Raw genomic sequence first — 20284 nt, 5'->3', positions numbered from 1 at the left:
TTAAACAAACATGCATTAGAGACTACAGTATTTATGGGTCTCAGAGTGTCCCATTTTCAAGACACAACTGGTGCAGTGAGGGAAAAAATGACAGCACCTAGAGAAACCGTGAAGAGCTGTAAGAGTCCAAATGAGCAAGTGATTCACTCTTCTTTTGCAAAGGCATGTTATTATTAGTCACAGATGGTGTGTGATGAACATCAGCACAAATGCATAGACATAAGCACACATGTCTAAATATAGGTATTATGTACACACGTTCTGATTATGGATTATGAGTCAGCAGTCAGTGTCCTCTGGTGGAAGGAGCCCTTGATTGGGAGGTAGGCAACAGGGGTTAAACTGTTCTAGCTTCCTTACATGGTCCCTATGTGACCTAAGACACATCCCTTCTTCTCTCTGGGCTTGGATCTCCTACCTGTAAGGTGTAAACATTAGCTCACACAGCCTGGTCCTGTGAGCATCACATTGGATAGTGGATGAGAAGCACCTAGAGTGTTCCCTGATACACATTGGGTGACATCTTCTGTGATTAATTATTGGTGACACTTGATGCGAAAGTGTTTTGTAAGCTGCATTGTGCACTGTGCACATAAGTATGAAGGTTGGTGCCAGGCATTTACCTGTACATGCACACATTTGTGTGCAAGGGCAGTATGCATTGTGGAGATGGCCATGTGTCCAAACTGGGTATTGAACTGTGTGGGCAAAGCCACAGCTGACCCCAACCAAGAGACCCCTGGCAACAGGTGGTGCCATAGGGAAAGGGTGATGCCACCAGTACCCTCTATTCTGCTCTGAGGAGTAAGACGGGTGGGAGTCAAAGGTCTGAGTCCACCTAAAGGGGAGCCTGCCAGTCTGAAGGTAAGAGAAAGGGAGCCATGAGGACCAGGCCTTCCATTGCAGTGCCTTGCTTAGGAAACTACCACTTCTGCAGTGGGGGATGAAGAGGGGCAGGCAGGAAAGCCTGGTTTTCAATCCTGGCTCTTTTTTACTGGTTACGTGACCTGGGGCTGCTCTTTTCTCCTCCCTGGGCCTCAGCTTCCTCAGATTTCATGAACCGTTAATGGTAATGCCCATCCCATAGAGCTGTTGTGAAGATTGAGTGAGGTCACACTTGTGGAAGCAGATGGTGCCGTTGCTGTGCACAGGTGCCCAGTAAAAGAGAGTGCTTCCTCCCTCCTGCACCCCATTTCCCACTTGTTCTACCCAAGCCATCCTCCCAGCAAGAACAATACCTGTGTTAACAAGCCCAGGCACAGGGCCAAACATTAAGGAAAATGTGTGCCTTGTTTTATTTTATATCCTTAAAGTGCAGGTTACTATGCTTGGCTGGAGAGAAGAGATTCATGCCATAGTCAGAGATGGGCCAGAACTGGGAGAGATGGAGCACAAGGCACAGTGACCGGTCTGGGAAGGCAGAAGAGGACAGGGGAAGGCTTCCTAGACCAAACCATGCAGGAGCTGGGCCATAGAAGGGGGTAAGGGAGAGATGGCAGGAAAAGAGCAGTAACTGGTGGATGACAAGTGCTGACAGTGGGACAGCCTGAAGTGGGAGTGGGGGCTGTGCCATCAGCCCTGAGTAAGGGAGAAAATAGATTCAAGGATGGGGCATATCAGGGCAGCTGTCAGGGCACACGATGGTCACCAGCTGACAGAGGAGGGCAGCCTAGGTTGGGGAAACTGCACAAGAAAAGGCATAGAATTGTGAGAGACAGAGGAGTGAAACCAGTCAGGCAGGGGTGAGGGGTGCTCACTGTAATGGGGCTGGAGGAGCAGCCAGACCTGGGCAACCTGAAGTGCCAACACCAGGCTAAACAGAGGTACAGATGCTGTTAGCACATGGGAACCTTTCAAGGATAGATCAAGATAGAGCTACTGATTAGGTGGAAAAGCAGGTGTGACCAGAACCTGGTTTTACCCTGTCACTGAGTCCTCCCATCCTCAGGCAGTGGCTGTACCACCCACCCACAGCCTACCTGGGCCAGCTCAGCCAATGCCTTGTGATGCATGTGGTCCCTCCTACCTGCTTGCTCTGAGCTGAGAGGCCAGAGTCACCTCTGACGTGAACTCTGAAGTTGACCTCACTCTTACCATGCTGGCATGAGTTGATGGAGTCTATGTAACCTGAGTGTTCCTAATATAGTAGACTTTGTGGCACTGGATGTGATCCTGCACTCAGTTCACCAGGTAATGTGAGCCCACATAGAAGATCTTGATGTAGAACAGATTACTGGGCCTCCCCAAGCAGGAACAAAGGTAGCTCAGGAGATGATGGTACTGGGCTCTCTTCATTATTTCCCATTTGCTCCTCTTGAACCATGACTATCCCATTCTGTGCCCTAGGATAATGACTTTTCTTGATTGATCCTACCAGCTCCCTTGTTCTGCAAACAAGACACATTGGCATGAGATGGAGGATGATCAGAAAGTTTAAAGTATTTATTCTCACGTATTCCTACCCACTGGGTTGTCTCTTGACCTTGTCTGAGTCCCCCTTAACAACGGCCATAAACTCCTGTGGGCAGCCCATGTGCCCATTTATAAAATTCACCTCTTTCTTATAACTTATTCCCTTGATCCATCGTTTTTTTTGGAATGGAAATGACTTAGCTGATTAGTCCTTGGGTATCTGGCCATACCTTGTAAGTTCCCTTAACTCTACCCACCTCTGAAAATTATGTCTTCACTAATTTATCTTCAGTTACCACTGAGTGTGCCATCTGATTTTTTATAGCATTCTGATTGACACAGAGAGAATGTGAGTGAAAATGGAAAGTATGAATGTGTGAGTAAAGGATGGAGTTGATGAATGTAACATGAATAAATGATGAATGAATCAGTAAGTAAGTGTGTATGAGGGAATGACAGAATAGGTTGATCTATAGCCTTTGATATTTATTCCACTAAGGGTGGCCAAAGCCACAACTACATTCCACAAATGACCATTGAGAATACAAGGGCAATGGGAAAACAGTGTGAAGTGCAGGCTGCCCTTGAGGATACCATCTCAGGCTCTCTAGGCCAGAGAACTGTCCCAGCTGCCAGCCTCGTTTTGAACACTACATCAAAAACTAATGATGTATTGTATGGTGACTAACATAACACAATAAAAATTAAAAAAAAAAGATGGAGTACCTGGGTGGCTCAGTGTAAAACATACAAACAAACAAAAATATATGACATACCGTATGGTGAAAAACATAACAAAATAAAAAAATATAAAAAATTTCATCTGCAGATGTTTGAAGTCCAGACTGGCTACATCAGAATCACTATGTGAGCTGTTAGAAATACAGACTCCTGGACCCCACCCTTCTGGATTTTGCTTCAGTAGGTTGGGGAGGGGCCCGGGAATCTATGTTCTTAACCCATTTGCAGGTGAATTTGGTATCCAGCCAGATTGGAAAACCACTGAGCTGGCCTACCCACCTCCTCTGGGAGATGAATGGACAGGCGCAGAGAAACCACTCATGCCATGTGGCCACCCTCACCAAGCTGTTTAGCTTGGAGGCCTTGCCTCATTTGAGCCTACTGACCCAGAGAGGCAGGGTGGTATACATACATAAAGGAGAGAGACAGACACACACAGACCTGGGTTCTGAACCCAGCTTTGACCTTTTCCTAAGGTGGGACCACAGGCAAATGACTCCACTGCTCCGCTTCACTATTCCCACCAGTGCAATGGGGAGATGCCATCCACAGCCCAGGACCATTGTGAGAATTTGAGAAAATGCCTTCCTTCAAATCACTGGTGCAGAGTCTCATGAAGATGTGATGATAACTGTAATTGTTCGCGTTATTGAGCACATACTAAGAACCAAGTATGGTTCCAAGTGCTTTATGTAAATGGTCTCATTTAATCCCCACAAACGCTGTCTATGAAATAGGAGCTATTATCATTCCCGTGCTACGGATGAGGAGACTGAGGCTTAGAGAGTGTGAATAACTTGTCCAGGGGCCCACAGGGAGCATCTGAGTCCTTGCAGCCTGCACTCTTAAGCCCTAAGCTATAAATGGCAGCTCCCTCCCCCTTCTTCTTAAAGGTTAAAGCAGAGGGTAGAGCCAATCCTGTGGGGAAAAAACAGAACAAAGACCTCTGAAAGGAAGGAAGCCAAGGGAATGTATGTAAGCAGAAGTCTCAGAGAGTATGGGGGCTCAGTTTGCCCCCAAGCTTCCTGACAGCTGTAGCAGGAAGAAGGGGGGAAGCAGAATTCCCAAGGTTCCATTTTCTGGAAAAAAGGAGGCACAGAGACATGTCTAAATGGACATTTGTCTTGGGCTGGAATTCCAGAAGAGCTGATCTTGTGGCCTGCTCGGCAAACATCCGGGACCAGAAAATCATCTGTGATTTCATGAGGCGCTAAAAGCCTTCTTCACACACGTGATTCTGAGAGTCAGAAGGCGGGGTGGCGGGCTGTGTGTGTCAGAAAACACATGAAATTCTATCCCAGAGGAGAACCTTGCTAGACTGCAATTTTCCACAGCAGTAAGGGGCATGGGAGGGGACCTAGGCCCTGTTTCTGTGTTTGTCTCTCTCCACAGCACACACCACACAGCCTCTGTGGGAGGAGACCCAGGTCTCTGGTCTAGGTGGGGACATGACACTCCTCCAGAGGCTGGGCCCAGGGACGGATGGCAAGTGAGCCAGGGCAAGGTTGTGGGTGAGGGTCAGACTTCTAGAGCCTGGGAGCTGTGGGGAGGGCTGGGTGGGTCAGCCTGGGCCTGCTGGAAGAGGCAGAGCAGGAGGAGCTGGCTGTGGGATTTGGAGAGGATTATAACACTGGGGCAAGTGGAAGGGTGCTGTAAGCAGGAGGAGCAGCGGGTGGTGCAGGGTTTGCTTTTCCCCATGCTCAGATATTGCCCCTTTTGATGTCATCCCTTTCTGCCTGGTGAGCCCTCCGTGCCACCCACCTCAATCCTTCCCACCCATACAGGGGAGGCTGACTCGTCCCCATCTACCAGGATTGAGAGGGGAGAGACCTGTGTCTGAATCACCTTCTGCCCAGCACTGCAAGACCCATCTGTCCTTTCCAGCTCAGGCACCATGGCCCACTTTGTGGTCCAGCACGATGTAATCATGGAGGGCATCGCTGGAGATGTGCAGATGAGGGGGAATGGAAATGGAAATGGAATGGAAAGAGTATGGGCTCTGGAGTCAGACAGGCCTGGCCAGTAATCTGGCTTCTGCAAACTGCTCATCTGTTTTTCCCTAGAGATCAGTGAAGACAAGTGAACACAGACAGAATGATGTATAGGCACACATGACTTCACACCATAGGAGACACATGTGCTTCCTCTAAGTGTTGGAGACTCAGAACTGCATAAATTGAATAAAACTCCAAATGAACCCGTTCCTTTTTTTTTTTCTTAAGACTCCACTTATTTGAGAGAGAGAGAGAGAGAGAGAGAGAGAGCATGAATGAGTGCAGGAGGAGGGGCAGGGGGAGGGGCAGAGGGAGAGGCAGAAAGAGAAGCAGAGGAAGAAGCAGACTCCCCACTGAGCAGGGAGCCCAACACAGGGCTCCATCCCAGGACCCTGGCATCATGACCCGAGCCGAAGGCAGGTGCTTAACCCACTGAAGCACCCAGGCACCCTGAAATGAATCCACTCTTGGTTGAAGTAAGTTATAGCCCACTCTTAACCAGTCCTTTTGGAAAGTGAACCATTGGCCAGTAATTGGTCTCTCACACTTTCTGTAGCTCTGATACTCTCATGTTCCCTCACACTTTTGTGTTTTAAAAATTCTTTTTGCCTCACCTGAGCCATCTGCCTAAACAGGGAGCCCTTAATTCTGAGCTCACACATTCATGAAGAATATGCAGAGATCTCATGCTCTGCCAGAGGGTTCCAGCATGGATCCAAGACCCTTGGCTTGACAACAACGATTGCATGGCTGCCTGAGATGTCTGGTCCCAGCCTTCCTTTCTTGCCATATCTCTCACCACCTGCGGCACGCGAACCACCCTCCAGCTGCCCCACACCACACCACACCACACCATACCACACCATACCACACCACACCACACGCCTTTCTTTAAAAACACCTGAATTTGCCACTCATTTGTGCCTGAGTATTTGCTCATACTCTCCGCTTGCCCTGGGAATGTCTTCTCCCTCCTTTCTCCATTGGTCCTCGTCCTTGAAGACCTTGCTCAAATGCTACCTCTCTGATGAGCCCAGCCCACTGACAATTTTCCCATCTGCTCTGGGCTAATATAGTGCTTTGGTAACACCTCTCCCCATGCACATATTTACTCATTCATTCATATGTGGATACATCACCACCAAGCAGAGCTACTCTAGCCCAGTCCTGCCCTCATTGATTCTGGGAACTCAGAAATGAGGTGGACACAACCCCTAGTCTGCCTTTGGAACATCCTAGCCCCCAAGCAGCCAGATACATAGACCTGTGACAGTCATAAATGGTTCTAAATGCTGCATATAAATCTGTAATGGGTTATGCACAGATACCACTGAGGAGGGTTCCAGGAAAGACTTCCTAAAGGAGTTGGCCTTTAAATTAGCCTGGGAAAAATATGAAGAGACTCTACCTCTGCTGGGGTCGTTGGGGTGAAGGGAATAGCAGATGCAGAGAGATGTAGGGGACAGTATGTGCAGAGGCACAGAGGTATGGTATAGCCTGTTGTGGAGGGAGAATAAAGTAAGTCTCCCTCTCCAAATAAGAGCTGAAGGTACCCTGCCAGTAGGTGGCAGCAGGGGCCTTAACCGGGTGTTCTATCCCGTGGGTGTGTTAACTGAGGTATTTGTCTGCATCCTCATTCTTTACCTTTTTGACCATTGCCTGGAGCAGAAACATAATCAGAACAGATGGAATTAGGCACTAAATAGCAAGACAGATACTCCCATTTACCGCGTGCCCTGAACTCTTGCATCCCCTATCAAGACCCCTCCACTGACCTCCCATTCCTGCTTGAGTATGCCCATCTTTCAAAGTCCTGCACATTCACCCCTTCATTCACTCAGTTGGGACTCCCTGGGTACCTAATCTGCTTTGCGCCCACTGCTGGCTGATGCTGGGAACCCTGAAGTGAATCACACGGAGATCCTATTCACTGTCTCTGGGTGAAACAGACACACACACACACACACGATGAAAAGTTCTCTGTCAATGACAAACACAAGCTGGGACGGATGCCATCATGAGGGAAGAAGGTGGTCAGGGAGGGCTCCCTGGCAGAAGTAAAGACTGAGCTGGGTGAAAGAATGCAAAAATGGATACCAAGTTGGGAGAGGGGCTGTGAAATGGGAAAGACATTCTAGCCAACTGAGGCCTGCACGATACAGGGAATGAAGGTTGGAAATATCCAGGGGTGTTTAGGGAGTTTCACGTAGGTTGGAGTTCCTGGAGCATTGATTTGAGATACAAGAAATGGTAAGAGGTGAGACCGAAGGCTACGAATGCTGCAGGGGTGTGATGAGGAACATGGAATAAGTCTTGAAGGTGACAAGGGAGCCATGAAAGGGAATAACATTATGGGGTTTGAGTTTAGGAAGACCTGACTGAGCAGCTGCTGCAAAGATGCATGGATGGGAGGGGCCGCGAAAGAAGGAGCAGAACCAAAGAGAAAGAAGCCTTGAATTTGGGTTTTGTTAGTCTGGAATGGAGAGGAGGGGTGGGCCTGGGATATATCCAGCAGATTAAACCAGCAGGAATTGGTGGCTGGTTGGATGTGGGGAGTGAGGGGCACAGGAAGATTCAAGGGCGATGCTCAGGTTTGTATCTGGAGTGACCATGTGGATGATAGGGTCTGTAAAGGACAAAGGCACACAAAGGCAGGATGGGGGAAATATAGCAATTTATTGTTTGGGCAAAATACATTGGCGGCATCTTCAGACGTCCAAGGGACTGGGTCCAACAGTGATCAGGTATGCAGTTGTGGAGGGGGAAGAGTGGAGAGCATTGGACAGGAGAAAGATGTGGTACTGGGTCATCATGGAGATTCAGGGACTGACAGTACAAGAGCTAGGGAAGTGGCCCAGGGAGAATGTGTTGAGCCAGAAGAGCAGATCCACGATGGCAATTGCTAAGGTCCAGCAGCCACTGATCTCCTCAGCTCTCTGGGTGTCTAGCTCCACCAGCTGCCAGCAGTCTGCTCAGAGCTCTATATCCCCACCACTTCCCTCCATTGTGTTACACAAGCATAATCATTCTCTTTGCTTGCCATGACTGAAAAAAAAAAATCAGAAAGCACTGCTTAAGGGACAGGGGGAGAAAATGGAACTCATGTAAGAGACTGAATCAAATGGGCCAGAGAACTGGTTGGAGAGTAAGGAGAGTTTGCCATCTGAGTTTCCCAGGACAGAAGATTCTTCTTGGGACCAAAAGTGATCGCCAGTTGTGAAACACATCAGGGAGATGCAGTCTGATAAGAATCAAAATACACGCACGTGCACCCAAATGTTTATAGCAGCCATGTCCACAATAGCCAAACTATGGAAAGAACCTAGATGTCCATCAACAGATGAGTGGGTGAAGAAGCTGTGTTATATATATACAATGGAATACTATGCAGCCATCAAAAGAAATGAAATCTTGCCATTTGCGAAGACGTGGATGGAACTTGAGGGTATCATGCTTAGTGAAGTAAGTCAATCGGAGAAAGACAACTTTCATATGATCTCCCTGATAGGAGGAAGTGGAGATGCAACGTGGGGGGTTTGGGGGGTAGGAAAAGAATAAATGAAACAAGATGGGACCGGGAGGGAGACAAACCATAAGAGACTCTTAATGTCACAAAACAAACTGAGGGTGGCGGTGGGGAGGGGGATAGGGAGAGGGTGGTGGGGTTATGGACATTGGGGAGGGTATGTGATATGGTGGGTGCTGTGAAGTGTGTAAACCTGGCGATTCACAGACCTGTACCCCTGGGGCTAATAATACATTATATGTTTATAAAAAATAAAAAATAAATTAAAAAAAAAAAGAATCAAAATACTCCTATTGAGTTTGGAAACCAGCTAGGTACTGTTGCCTCTAGTGAGAGAGGAGTCAGTGTGTGGTGGGGGCTGAAGCCAGTCTGTGGTGTGGAGAGCAATAAACTGGACGTGAGCAGACCACTGTAGGTGATGATTCCATTACCTCGGTATGCTGCAGGGAGGAAGTTTTGATGGGATTGGGATCAGCGGGGATTGTCTTAGTGGATGGAAAAGACACAACACTTTCCATATCCTAAAGAAGACCCAGGAGCTTGTGTGGGGCAGGTTGGAGAGGAGGGTCTGACTGGCGGGGGAGGTGCTGGAGGCTGGGAGGGCATGGGGTCCAGGACAAGACTGTTTTGTCCTTAATAGAGGAAGAGGTGTATGGGTGTGCGAACCCTGCGCAAGGGTGGGGTGGGCAGTCCAAGGGACATGGCCTGGTGCCCTTAATTTTCTTCATTAGGAAGGAAAGGAAACATTTACTCCAAGTGAGGTGGCATGGCAGCTGAGGGGAGCGTGAGAGGGTGGTGACCTGGGTCATGCCTCTGGCTTATAGGATGTGAGGTGTGAGGCCACCAGGGAGCCTGGGACCATGAGGAGATAGGAATGTGATTTTCCCAGAAACTCTCACCTGCCCAGGCTATGGGAGGAATCTCAGGACAGCTGGGCTCTGCCTTGGGCCTGGGCAGTGGCACGGTGGATGACCCAGGCCTTTGAGAACTGCTGTAGAGCGCCAGGAGAAAGTGGAGACAGAGCCCCCACATGCACGTGTGAATTAACTCAAAGGCTGGAGTGGAGGGAAAGAGCAAGATGTCCTCCCTTATCCTCCTTTCCCCCTGGGACAGGAGGAGATAGTGTGTCCAGGCTTGTGATCAGAGAGCGCCTGAATGGCAGAGAGGAGAGTAAAGCTGGCTGTCCCAAGGCAGAGCTTACTTCAGGCTACTGAGCAGCACGGACCCTCAGCAAGCCCATACTTCCCTAGGCTGAGCTGACACTGACCTTGGGGGCCCTCCCAGCATCCCCCTTCCACTTCCCTCAGCTATTCCAGCCCCCAAGCTCTGCAGAGGGGAGATGGAGTGGGGGAAGGGGGTCAGCAGCCAATCACATCCTTGGCAGCCCAAGGCATCTGCACCTGGTCTAACCAATCCCCTCTGAACAAACAGCTCACTGGGCCTCTGCTCCCTCCTTCCCTGCCTACTCTGCCCAGCAACAGCAGAAAGGAGGCTTAAGGAAGAGAGGGAGGCCCTGCAAACTCCCAGCCCCTGGCAGCAATGGAGCTGGGCCCCTGGCTCACTCTATAGAGGGAGGTTAAAACAATACTTACAGTTCCTGGAGCCCAGGCAAAATGTCCCCAGGGGCCCTCGGGACTGTGCAAGTCAGCTCTCATGAACAGGAACTCACATATTACAGAGATCCTGATCCTTGGATCCTTGGGCCACAAGCCAGCCTCATTCACTCCACAGTTCTGGGGCAGGCCCTGGGCTGACAGCCTGAACAGCAGAGACACAGCTCTGGTAGAGGAGGTGGACATTGAAACAAACAATCGCAGAGATGTCTATTTAACTAGAAGCAGAGAGAAGGCCTAGGAAGGAAAAAGGCGCAGGGTGTTATGCCGGAGAATAAGAGGGGAACTGATTTAGACTGCCTTTCCTACTTCTTGTTGGTTTCACTTCTTTTTGTCCAGATTTACGAGGGTGATTTTATTCATTATTTTGCCCCCAGAAGCCTCCCACCTGTCAAGAAAAACGTGGTATTCGTTGTTGATACAAGCGGCTGGCTCTATGTTTGGCACCACGATGAAGCAGGTAACAAGGACCCGGCAGACCTGTTATAGCTCTTGTTTTAGAAGGCTCAGAAAGCAGAGAGTGCAGGAGCAGTGGTCCCCTGGGACCAGAGACTCTACCTCCCATGACCCTGGGATCTTAGAGGCCAAGGCCTACCTTGGGGTCCTGGTACCTCGCACATTCAGGAGCCACGTAGACCTGAAACCACAGAATACTGGGAACATTGAAACATTGGACAAGGGGGCTGTAACCATCAAGACCCTTAACCACAAAACTTCAGATCACCAAGGGGCCCAGAGTCATAGAACCTTCAAGCTGGAGAACTCTGGTGTCATAAAGCCTGAGTCAACATATAAAAAGGAAACCATAGTCAATTTAGACTCTGAACCTTCCAGAGGCCACAGGTTTGTTTTGTCTCGTTTTGTTTATTTTACCTCAAAGCCAGAAAAATACAGTGCACTGGCGTTGTAGTGTTTAGAAACTACAAAGTCCTGGATCCATCTAGATTTAAAATATTGTCGCCCTTCTACCAGAGCACCCTTAAAATGGAATACTGGGGCCATAGGCCAAAGAGATTTTGAGTTTAGAGCCTGAATCCATAAAGTTCTGGAAGCAGTATTTTGAACTACAACACTCTGGGACTCTAGAATGATAAAGTCCAAGTGACCTGGAGCAGTACAATCTATGGGCCTTAAAGTTCTGAACCACAGAGCCCATGGGACCCAAGTCTACTAACTTGTATTATACCAGAGTGTAACCAAACTGGGGGAAGGGAAATATTGAGAGCTGTCTTTTGTAATCTCAAGTGTAGGGGAAAGGCTATACCCAACTCCCAACCTTCCTAGCCTACCCATCCCAACGAAGGTCAGGAAAAAGCTGAGGAGCACTTGTGGAGGTCTTATTTCAGGGGCATAGGTGCCCTCAGTCTTTTAGAACTGAGACCTGAGCATGGAACTACGAAATGCTTCTCCTTCTCCACACAATATCACCACACGCACTGCACTCCTGCATAACAATAGGAGATTATAGCTGATGGAACTGGAAGCTTAGAGTCTTTAAGAAAGACTATCCCAAGCAACCCAAGACAATAGAGGAGTCAAAAACAAGGATCCTAAGAGAAATTTTTGCCTCTGACACACGCAACTGTTAGCACCTAGCAAGCACAACCTAATTCCTGGCCGGATAAACATAGAATCTCCCACCAAAGGCCTATTTACCTAGGATCTTTTAACGTGATACATCATGTCTGCTTTCACCAAAAACTTACAAGCTATGCTAAAATGAAAACAAAACACAGTCCAAAAAGATGAGTCAACCATAAGAACCAGACTGATATGGCAGAGAAATTATTAGGCCTGGAATTTAAAGTGGCCATGACTAATATGCTAAGGGCTCTAATGGGAAAAGTGGATAACATGCAAGAATAGACAGGTAATGCAAGCAGAGATGGATACCCTAAGAACAGAAAAAGTGAATGCTAGAAATATAAAACACCATAACAGGAATGAAAAATGCCTTTGGTGGGCTCATTAGGAGACTGAACATGGGCAAAGAACAAGTCAATAAGCCTGAGGATATGTTAATAGAAACTTCCCAAACTGAAAAGCAAAGAGAAGAAAGAATGTAAAACAAAATAAGAAAAAAGAGAATATCTAAGGACTGTATACAATTACAAAAGTATCACATATGTGTAATGGGAACACCAGGAGGAGAAGAAAGAAAATAACACAAGAAACATTTGAAGGATTACTGGGTACAGATTTTCCAAAATAAATGACAGCCACTAAACCACAGGTCTAGGAAGCTCAGAGAGCACCATGCAGGATAAAAAAAAAAAAAAAATCTACACATAGGCATATCCTATTCCAACTGCAGAAAATCGAAGAGAGATTTCTTTAAAAAAAAAAAAAAAGCCCGTGGAAAATATCACCTTACTTATACAGGAACAAGAATAGGAATGCAACAAAAAGAGAGTGAAATGAAATATTTACCATGTTGAAGAGAAACAAAACAAAACAAAGAGCCCCCAAAACTACCAGCCTAGAGTTCTGTATACAGCAAAATTGTCTTTCCAACGTGAATGAGATAGGAAGACTTTATTAGCCAAACAAAAACTGAGGGACTTTTTGCCGGTAGACCTGCCTTGCACAGGTAAATGTTTAAAGAAGTTCTTCAGAGAGAAGGGAAATGGTCTAGTTCATATACTTGGGTCTACATAAAGAAAGGAAGAGTGTTAGGAAAGGAATGAATTATGGTAAAAGAAACTCTTTTCTTTTTTAATTAATAGATCTAACAAAAAGAGTTTGCTCAAAATAGTAATAGAAATAATGTGTTCAGTGAATACAGCTTATAGATAAGTGAAATTAATGACAGCAATGTTATATAAGAGCCAGGAGGGATGAATTGGAAATATTCTTTCATGAGGTACTTGAAGCTGTATAGTGTTTTCTGAAAGTGGACTTGGATTAGTTGTAAAAGCACATTGCACACTCTAGGGCAATCAATAAGAAAAAAAAAATTAAAACCATAATGGCTCTGCTAAAAGACAAGAGAAAATGGGATCATATAAAACACTCAATTAAAACCACAGAAGACAGAAAAATAGTATAAGACCGAAAAAAGGAAGGAAGGAAGGAGAGAAGGAAGGAAGGAAAGGAGAGAGGGAGGGAGGGAGGAAGGAAAAGAAAAGAAAATCAAGGGTAGCAAATAGAAAACGGTTAAAAACATGGCAAATATTAATCTATCCATAACAGTAATCACTTTAACCATGCATGAATGGTCTAAATACACGTATTAAATGACAGAGACTATCAGTGTTGATTAAAACAAAACAGAACCTAACAAAAACAAACAAACAAAACCAGACCCAACTCTGTGTTGTCTACAAGAAACCCATTTTAAATAAAAAGACACAGATAGACTAAAAGTCATGGTATGGAAAAAAAAAAGATATCCCATTCTGAACACTAATCACAAAAAAGCTGGAGCAGCCATATTAATTTCAGATGAAACAGACTTTAGAGCAAGTAAGTTATCAGGGATAAGGAGATGCATTGTGAAAAGAAACAAAGAGCAAATTTCCCTGACAGATAACACACTGGTTGATCTCTTGGTAAATATGGCGTTGTTTGCATGGAGGATCTGATTCACAAGACCTACAAAGTATTACTGTAAAGTATTTCAAAGAACCAAAAAACTTCCAGGGGCCCTGCAAATTATCTTCTCCATGAAGTGGAATGAAGAAAAAGATCACCCATTTTGTGGAAGGCGCAGTTGCTGGCAATAGGGAAGACCAGATGAACAGCTTATTAGAAGGATAAACTAAGGTATCTGCCATCACTATTTCTGCAGTTTGGCCAGTTAATAAACCATGACTGCTTTCAGACTGAAAAAAAAATCTTATATAACTATAATTATATAATGGCTCTCCAAGAAGACACAGCAATCCTTAATGTGTAATGCACCTAACAATAGAACGTCAAAAGACATGAGGCAAAAACTGTTAGAACTGCAAGGAGAAATAGATGAAACCACTGTTATAGTTAGAGACTTCAGCTCCCTTCTATCACAAATGGGCAGATCCAGCAGGCACAAAATCAGTAAGGACATAGTTTAACGGAACAGCACCATTAATCAGTTGAATAATTGACATCTACACAGTACTTCATCCAACAGCAGCACAATACACATCCATCTCCAGTTCACATGGAATGTTTGCCAAAATAGACTACCTCGTGGGCCATAAAACACGCCTTAACAAAACAAAAGAGTATAAATCATACAATAAATACATGCTCTCAGACCATGTGGAATTAAACTAGAAATCAATAACAGACAGATAGCTGGAAAATCTCAATGGATTAAACGACATGCTTCTAAAAACATGATTTGTCTCTGGTTAGCGGGAGATTCTCAGGAAGGGCCATCATGCTCTATGTTGCAGTCCTCTGAATGAAAACAAGAATGAGTGGCTAAATCCTTAAAACCATGCAACATTTAGGCCTTAGTACCTTGTATAGAAATAACCTTTCAGTCTTGAGCAAGACCTCAGCCCCCTATTCCAGAATGTGTGACCTCTACCCTGAGCTCATCCTCTGATCCCCTTGAAAGCATCCAAAGCGTCTTCTATCAGTTTAAGGTATAGAGAAAGGTGGGTCACAAGTGATATTCCCTGTGGTCTCTGAAATCTATAACAATATAAAACTCGGAAGGCATAATGTTTAACACCTCCAAAATATGGATTTGCGTCCGTGGTTCATCAGTGACTAGTTGTGTGACCTTGAGCAAGTCACCCTGCCTCTCTGAGCCTCGGAGTTGTCACTGATAAAATGGGTATAATATCAGTACCTTTTCCATTGTGTTGCTATGACGATTAAATGAGCTGATGCATCTAAGTATTTGGCACAGTGCCTGAAACATAACAAGTGCCCTGTAAGAGGTACCTAACACTAGGACCTACATTCCCTATTCCCTGAAACTCTTATGTGCCTAGCCCTATGCTAGGTATTGTTGTGGAGAAGGGAGCCAAAAGGAAGAAGTATTCAAAGCCCTGTTCTCAGAGGGCTCAATATCAGTGTGGAAAATGAAAACATTCTACAGATGACAGCCAGCAAACCATCTGGGACAGGGACTATCTGGGTACAAGGGGCATGGGTCAGAGTAAGCAATCAAGGAGAGAAGGAGCAGTGAAGGTATGACTAAGTAAAGGGGAAGTGGAAAGGTCTGTTACCTAAAGGGCACAATAAGAGTAAAGTTTGGGGTGGGGGGGGGAATGGAATCTGGTTTATCTGGGGACTGAGGAGAGGATCTGCCTGGAAGAAATGGAAGGTGAGGTAAAAGAACAGATTACATAGGGCAGAACCAGAGCTTGCAAAGTCACCCAAAGGAAGTTACAAAGACCCAGAATCATAAAGCCCTTAAGCTTTAGGGTCCTGGAATCACTGAATCCTGGGTCGTGGGGTCCGGGAACCATGGAACACACAGGGTCCGAGCACCCTGAAAGCATGGAGCTTGAACCTTCTAGACCACCACTGTCTAATAGAACTCTCTTGATGATGGAAATGTTCTGAAGTTCTGAGGTGTCCCATACAGTAGTAGCCACTGCTCTGCAATAACCCTCGTGTGGTTATTGGGCCCTTGAAATGTGGCTACTGCAAGTAAAGGAACAGTTTATTTATCATTTTCCTTTAATTTTAACCAGCTTACATTTAAGTAGCTACATGTGGCTAGCAGTTTCCATTGGACAGTGCAGTTCTAGGATTATAGCATTTTGACCCCGAGAATTCTAGACTTACGGAGTGCCAGAGTCAGAGAGTCTTAAAACCGTACCACACTTAGGCCTTAGTACCCTGTATAGAAATAACTTTTCAGGGGCACCTGAGTGGCTCAGCGGGTTAAAGCCCCTGCCTTTGACTCGGGTCATGATCCCAGGGTCCTGGGATCGAGCCCCGCATCGGGCTCTCGGCTTGGCGGGGAGCCTGCTTCCTCCTCTCTCTCTGCCTCCTCTCTCTCTGCCTACTTGTGATCTCTGTCTGTCAAATAAATAAATAGAATCTTTAAAAAAAAAAAAAAAGAAAGAACTTTTCAGTCTTGAGCAAGACCTCCAGCCTTGGTCCATCTCCTTCATTTCACCCATTCGCACAGACTGAAAAGGCCACGAACGTGATCCTGGGTGGTGTGCAGGTCAACGACCACTTCAACATCATCACCTTTTCTGACTCGGTTAGTGTCTAGCTAGCATCCAGAATATCCACAGCACCAAGGACTACCTGGGTCACATGGAAACTGGTGGTTGTAAGTGTAGACCCACCCACTCAAATGGATGGGCTGTGGTAATGTGGGGAATTCCTTTTTATTTATTTATTTATCTATTTTAGGTAGGCCCCACACCCAACATGGGCCCCAAACTCATGACCCTGAGATTAAGAGTCACGTGCTCTACTGCCTGAGGCAGCCATGTGCCCCAGATATGGGGAATTCTTGAAATGCTCCCTTTGTTCCCCTGTCCACCTCACCTCTCACAATACGTGAAACATCACTATTATATTTTATACAAATATGTCCCTTCATCCTTCTGCGTCCCCTTTCCTAGTTAAAAGAACATAGCACTATGTATTTTAGGGCACATTCTTCTCTGGCCCTGAGTTTCTTTAAAGCGCATACTCAGAAAAATTTGCCAAAACTTTTTAAAATCAATAATCTATGTATGTATTTCCAAGCACTTGGTCAAGCTGCTGCCCTGATTCTGGCTTTTGATCAATCGTCTCTCAGAGAAGTACTGAAGTCTCCCCCACTCGCCACCTCTGGTAAACTCAGCCCTTCCTTCCCCTATAGCATGGAGGTGGGGTTGCTATCACTGAGGAGTTGCCTGTCTGACTAGAGATGGAACTAGAGGGTATCATGCTTAGCGAAATGAGTCAATCGGAGAAAGACAACTATCATATGATCTCTTTGATATGAGGAAGTGGAGATGCAAGGCGGGGGGGGTTGGGGGGAGGTAGGAAAAGAAAAAATGAAAAGATGGGATTGGGAGGGAGACAAACCATAAAAGACTCAATCTCAAGAAACAGACTGAGGGTTGCTGGGGGGAGGGGGGATGGGAGAGGGTGGTGGGGAAATGGACATTGGGGAGGGTATGTGCTATGATGAGTGCTGTGAAGTGTGTAAACCTGGCGATTCACAGACCTGTACCCCTGGGGATAAAAATACATTATATGTTTATTAAAATAAAAAAATAAAAAAAAAAAGATATCCCCCCAGGAAAGAGGCAAATCGTAGTCTGAGACAGGGAATGATAAAAGCCAAGGACGTGTGGGCCCCACTGTCAGATCTCAGGGAACCCGTGTGGGGGCAGGGGTGTTGGGAAGGATAAGCAGCAGAAACAGTCTGAGCAAAGATGAGAAATGACTGAGCCTGAGAGGTTGGTGAGGTGTCTGAGGTGTCTGCAATGGGGATAGAAATAACTAGAAAACATGGTCTCACGGTCTGCTTCCCAATTAGGGACCAACATCAGTGCAGCTCTGCTACAGCATAGCATTGCTAAACCACAGCAATCAGGAGACTGGTCGGGGCTGCAATGTGGGGAGGATCCATCTCATCATCTTCCTGACAGATGGGGAGCCCACAGCCAGTGTGATGACCCCTAGGGTGATCCTCTCCAACATCTGTCAGGCACTGGGCAACAGGGTGTCCCTTTTTAGTTTGGCCTTCAGGGATGAGGCTGACTTCCCATTGCTGTGTCACCTGCCCCTGGAGAACCAGGAAGCAGCCTGGTGTATGTATGAGGGCACTGATGCAGCCCTACAGCTGAAGGGCCTCTATGAGGAGATCTCCATTCCTTGCTGGCAGACGTGCATCTGGACTACCTGGGAGGCTTGGTTGGGGCCTCCCCTTGGACCTTTTCCCCGTTATTTGGTGGCTCAAAATTTTGGTGGTGGCAGGACAGGCGCAGGCAGGCAGGTAGGAAAGCAGGAACTTGGCATCCACCTGGCAGCCTGTGGCCCCAAGAGTCAGCTTCTTGTGGCCTGCCACAGTGAGGCAGCCACCAGCAGAGCCAGAAGAACTCTGGTGTCCCAGGGGAGTGGGCCTACAATGTAGCCCACTTCACCTGCTGCCTCTGGGCCTACACCACCAGTGGAGAGTTGCTGAGGGATGCTTCCAAGCCTGTGACACTACCACTCGTCGCCTGCTGGCCACCAATGTCCTCAACCTGTCCCCTGAATACAATGTTGTCACACCTCTGACTTCACTGGTCATGGTGCAGCCCAAGGAGGCAAGTGGGAAGGTCAGATCACAGATTTCCACTGCAGCTGTACTAGGCACCATTATGCCTTCATCCACCAGCAGACCTGGCCTCGGGACAGGCACAGCCCAGTCAGCCTTGTTACCCAAGGTCTCTCCCAAATTAGGGCTTGTGAAACCAAGGTCCTACTTATCCTCAATGGCTCCTGCTTCTACAGAAATTATGTCCAGTTCCAAGGAGTTGGAGCCACTGGCTCAGGACACTAAGTACCCTATCCACCCCAGCACACCCCAAATCCCCAAATCCTACACAACAGGATTCTGGCACTTTGGTTCAGCCAACTCTCAGAACAACAACTGCTGCCTTTGGGCCCTCAAACTCTGGTGCCCTATTGCTTCTGAAGCCCAGCGTGCCATCACACCAGAATCCTGGTACCCTATTACCCATGACTGCCAAGACACAAGTCCCACTTCTGAATCCTGGCACCCCATCCCAGCCCAAAGCTGGCATTGTGAAACATGATATTGCACTGTCCTCCAAACCTGGTGTTCCATCACAACCCAAACTGGATGCTCTATCACATTCCCAACTTGGGGTACTCACATCACAGCCACCCAAAACCTTGCCACAGGCCAATCTCCATGCTTCAGATCTTCAAACACCTATCACAAAACTAGACCAAAGGTTCCTGCTCACAAGACCCCAAACAATCTGTCACACCCTAAACCCAGCATCCTCTTAACCTAACATCCCTAAAATCCTAACACCTCTCTCTCTCTCTTTTTTTTTAAAGATCCCATTTAATTATTTGACAGACAGAGATCACAAGTAGTAGGCAGAGAGGCAGGCAGAGAGAGATGGAGGAAGCAGGCTCCCCGCTGAGCAGAGAGCCCGATGCCGGGCTCGATCCTAGGACCCTGAGATCATGACCTGAGCCGAAGGCAGAGGCTATAACTCACTGAGCCACCCAGGCGCCCCGGTCCCAACACCTCTTAACTCTAATACCCCAACTCCCCCACATTACCCAAACTTATCATTTTCCAAACCTAGGACCCCAATCCCCAATAAACCCAAAACCCCGTTACCCCCCCAGACCTGCCAGACCAATGCCCCTACCTCCTCAGGATCCAAACACATTCACAAGCACAACCTCAAGTCCCGCAAGTCCCAGCAAGACCATGACCACCTCTGTCTTTGGAGCACCCCTCCCAATTCCCTTTGACTCCACCTTGCCCTTTCTGCTGCCCTGAGAAAGCTCTGGCTTCAGCAGGATCTGCTGCTGGGGCCCCAAAACACCAGGCAAATTCTGGGACTACCTGTGTCAGAAGTCCCAACAATGGGCCTCTCCAGCAGCTCCAGGCCTATGCCAGAAGGCAGCCCCCAAACGTGCCAGTCTTGCTGCCTTCTAGCATCCTCCCTGAGGTGGCCAGCCTGCTCCATCTCCCTGAGGAGCTAGAGCTGCTGTCTGAGTCAATGGTGGAGTCCATGACCATGGAGTCCTTGAACCCACCAGCTTTCTATACCTTCCTCACTCCTGATGAAGATGATGAGTGCCACGGGCAAGAGGTCAAGCCATGAGGAGGAGGTATGAATGGAGAGCTCTGGGAACTAGGAATGTACAAAGCTTCTGCAGATTCTAGTGATGACAGTTGCCAGTTTGCTTGCTTTGAGACTTTGAATCAGCTACTTAACCTCTCTGGGCCTTAGAACCTAAGCACAGAATTAGAGGCCCTGAGAGAGGAGGGATATTAAGACTGGGAAAGCGAAACAGAAAGAAACTGATCAAGCTGTGGTTTTGACATTTGCTTTCTTGGGCAA

At 47.1% G+C, this 20284-nt stretch overlaps 1 pseudogene across 1 annotated transcript; it reads left to right on the top strand.

Moving 5' to 3' along the window:
* Nucleotides 1-669: 669 nt before the first annotated feature.
* Nucleotides 670-20044, top strand: LOC308337363 (inter-alpha-trypsin inhibitor heavy chain H6-like; annotated as a pseudogene). The gene is made up of 6 exons: nucleotides 670-768; nucleotides 4898-5107; nucleotides 10626-10746; nucleotides 16369-16518; nucleotides 17725-19205; nucleotides 19438-20044. The product of its transcript is annotated as an inter-alpha-trypsin inhibitor heavy chain H6-like (transcript).
* The last annotated feature ends 240 nt before the right edge of the window (nucleotides 20045-20284 follow it).

Source organism: Martes martes (genome assembly GCF_963455335.1).
Source record: "Martes martes genome assembly, chromosome: X".
NCBI lineage: Eukaryota > Metazoa > Chordata > Mammalia > Carnivora > Mustelidae > Martes > Martes martes.
The sequence above is the reverse complement of the archived record's forward strand: the minus strand, read 5'-3'. Positions and strand labels throughout refer to the sequence as shown.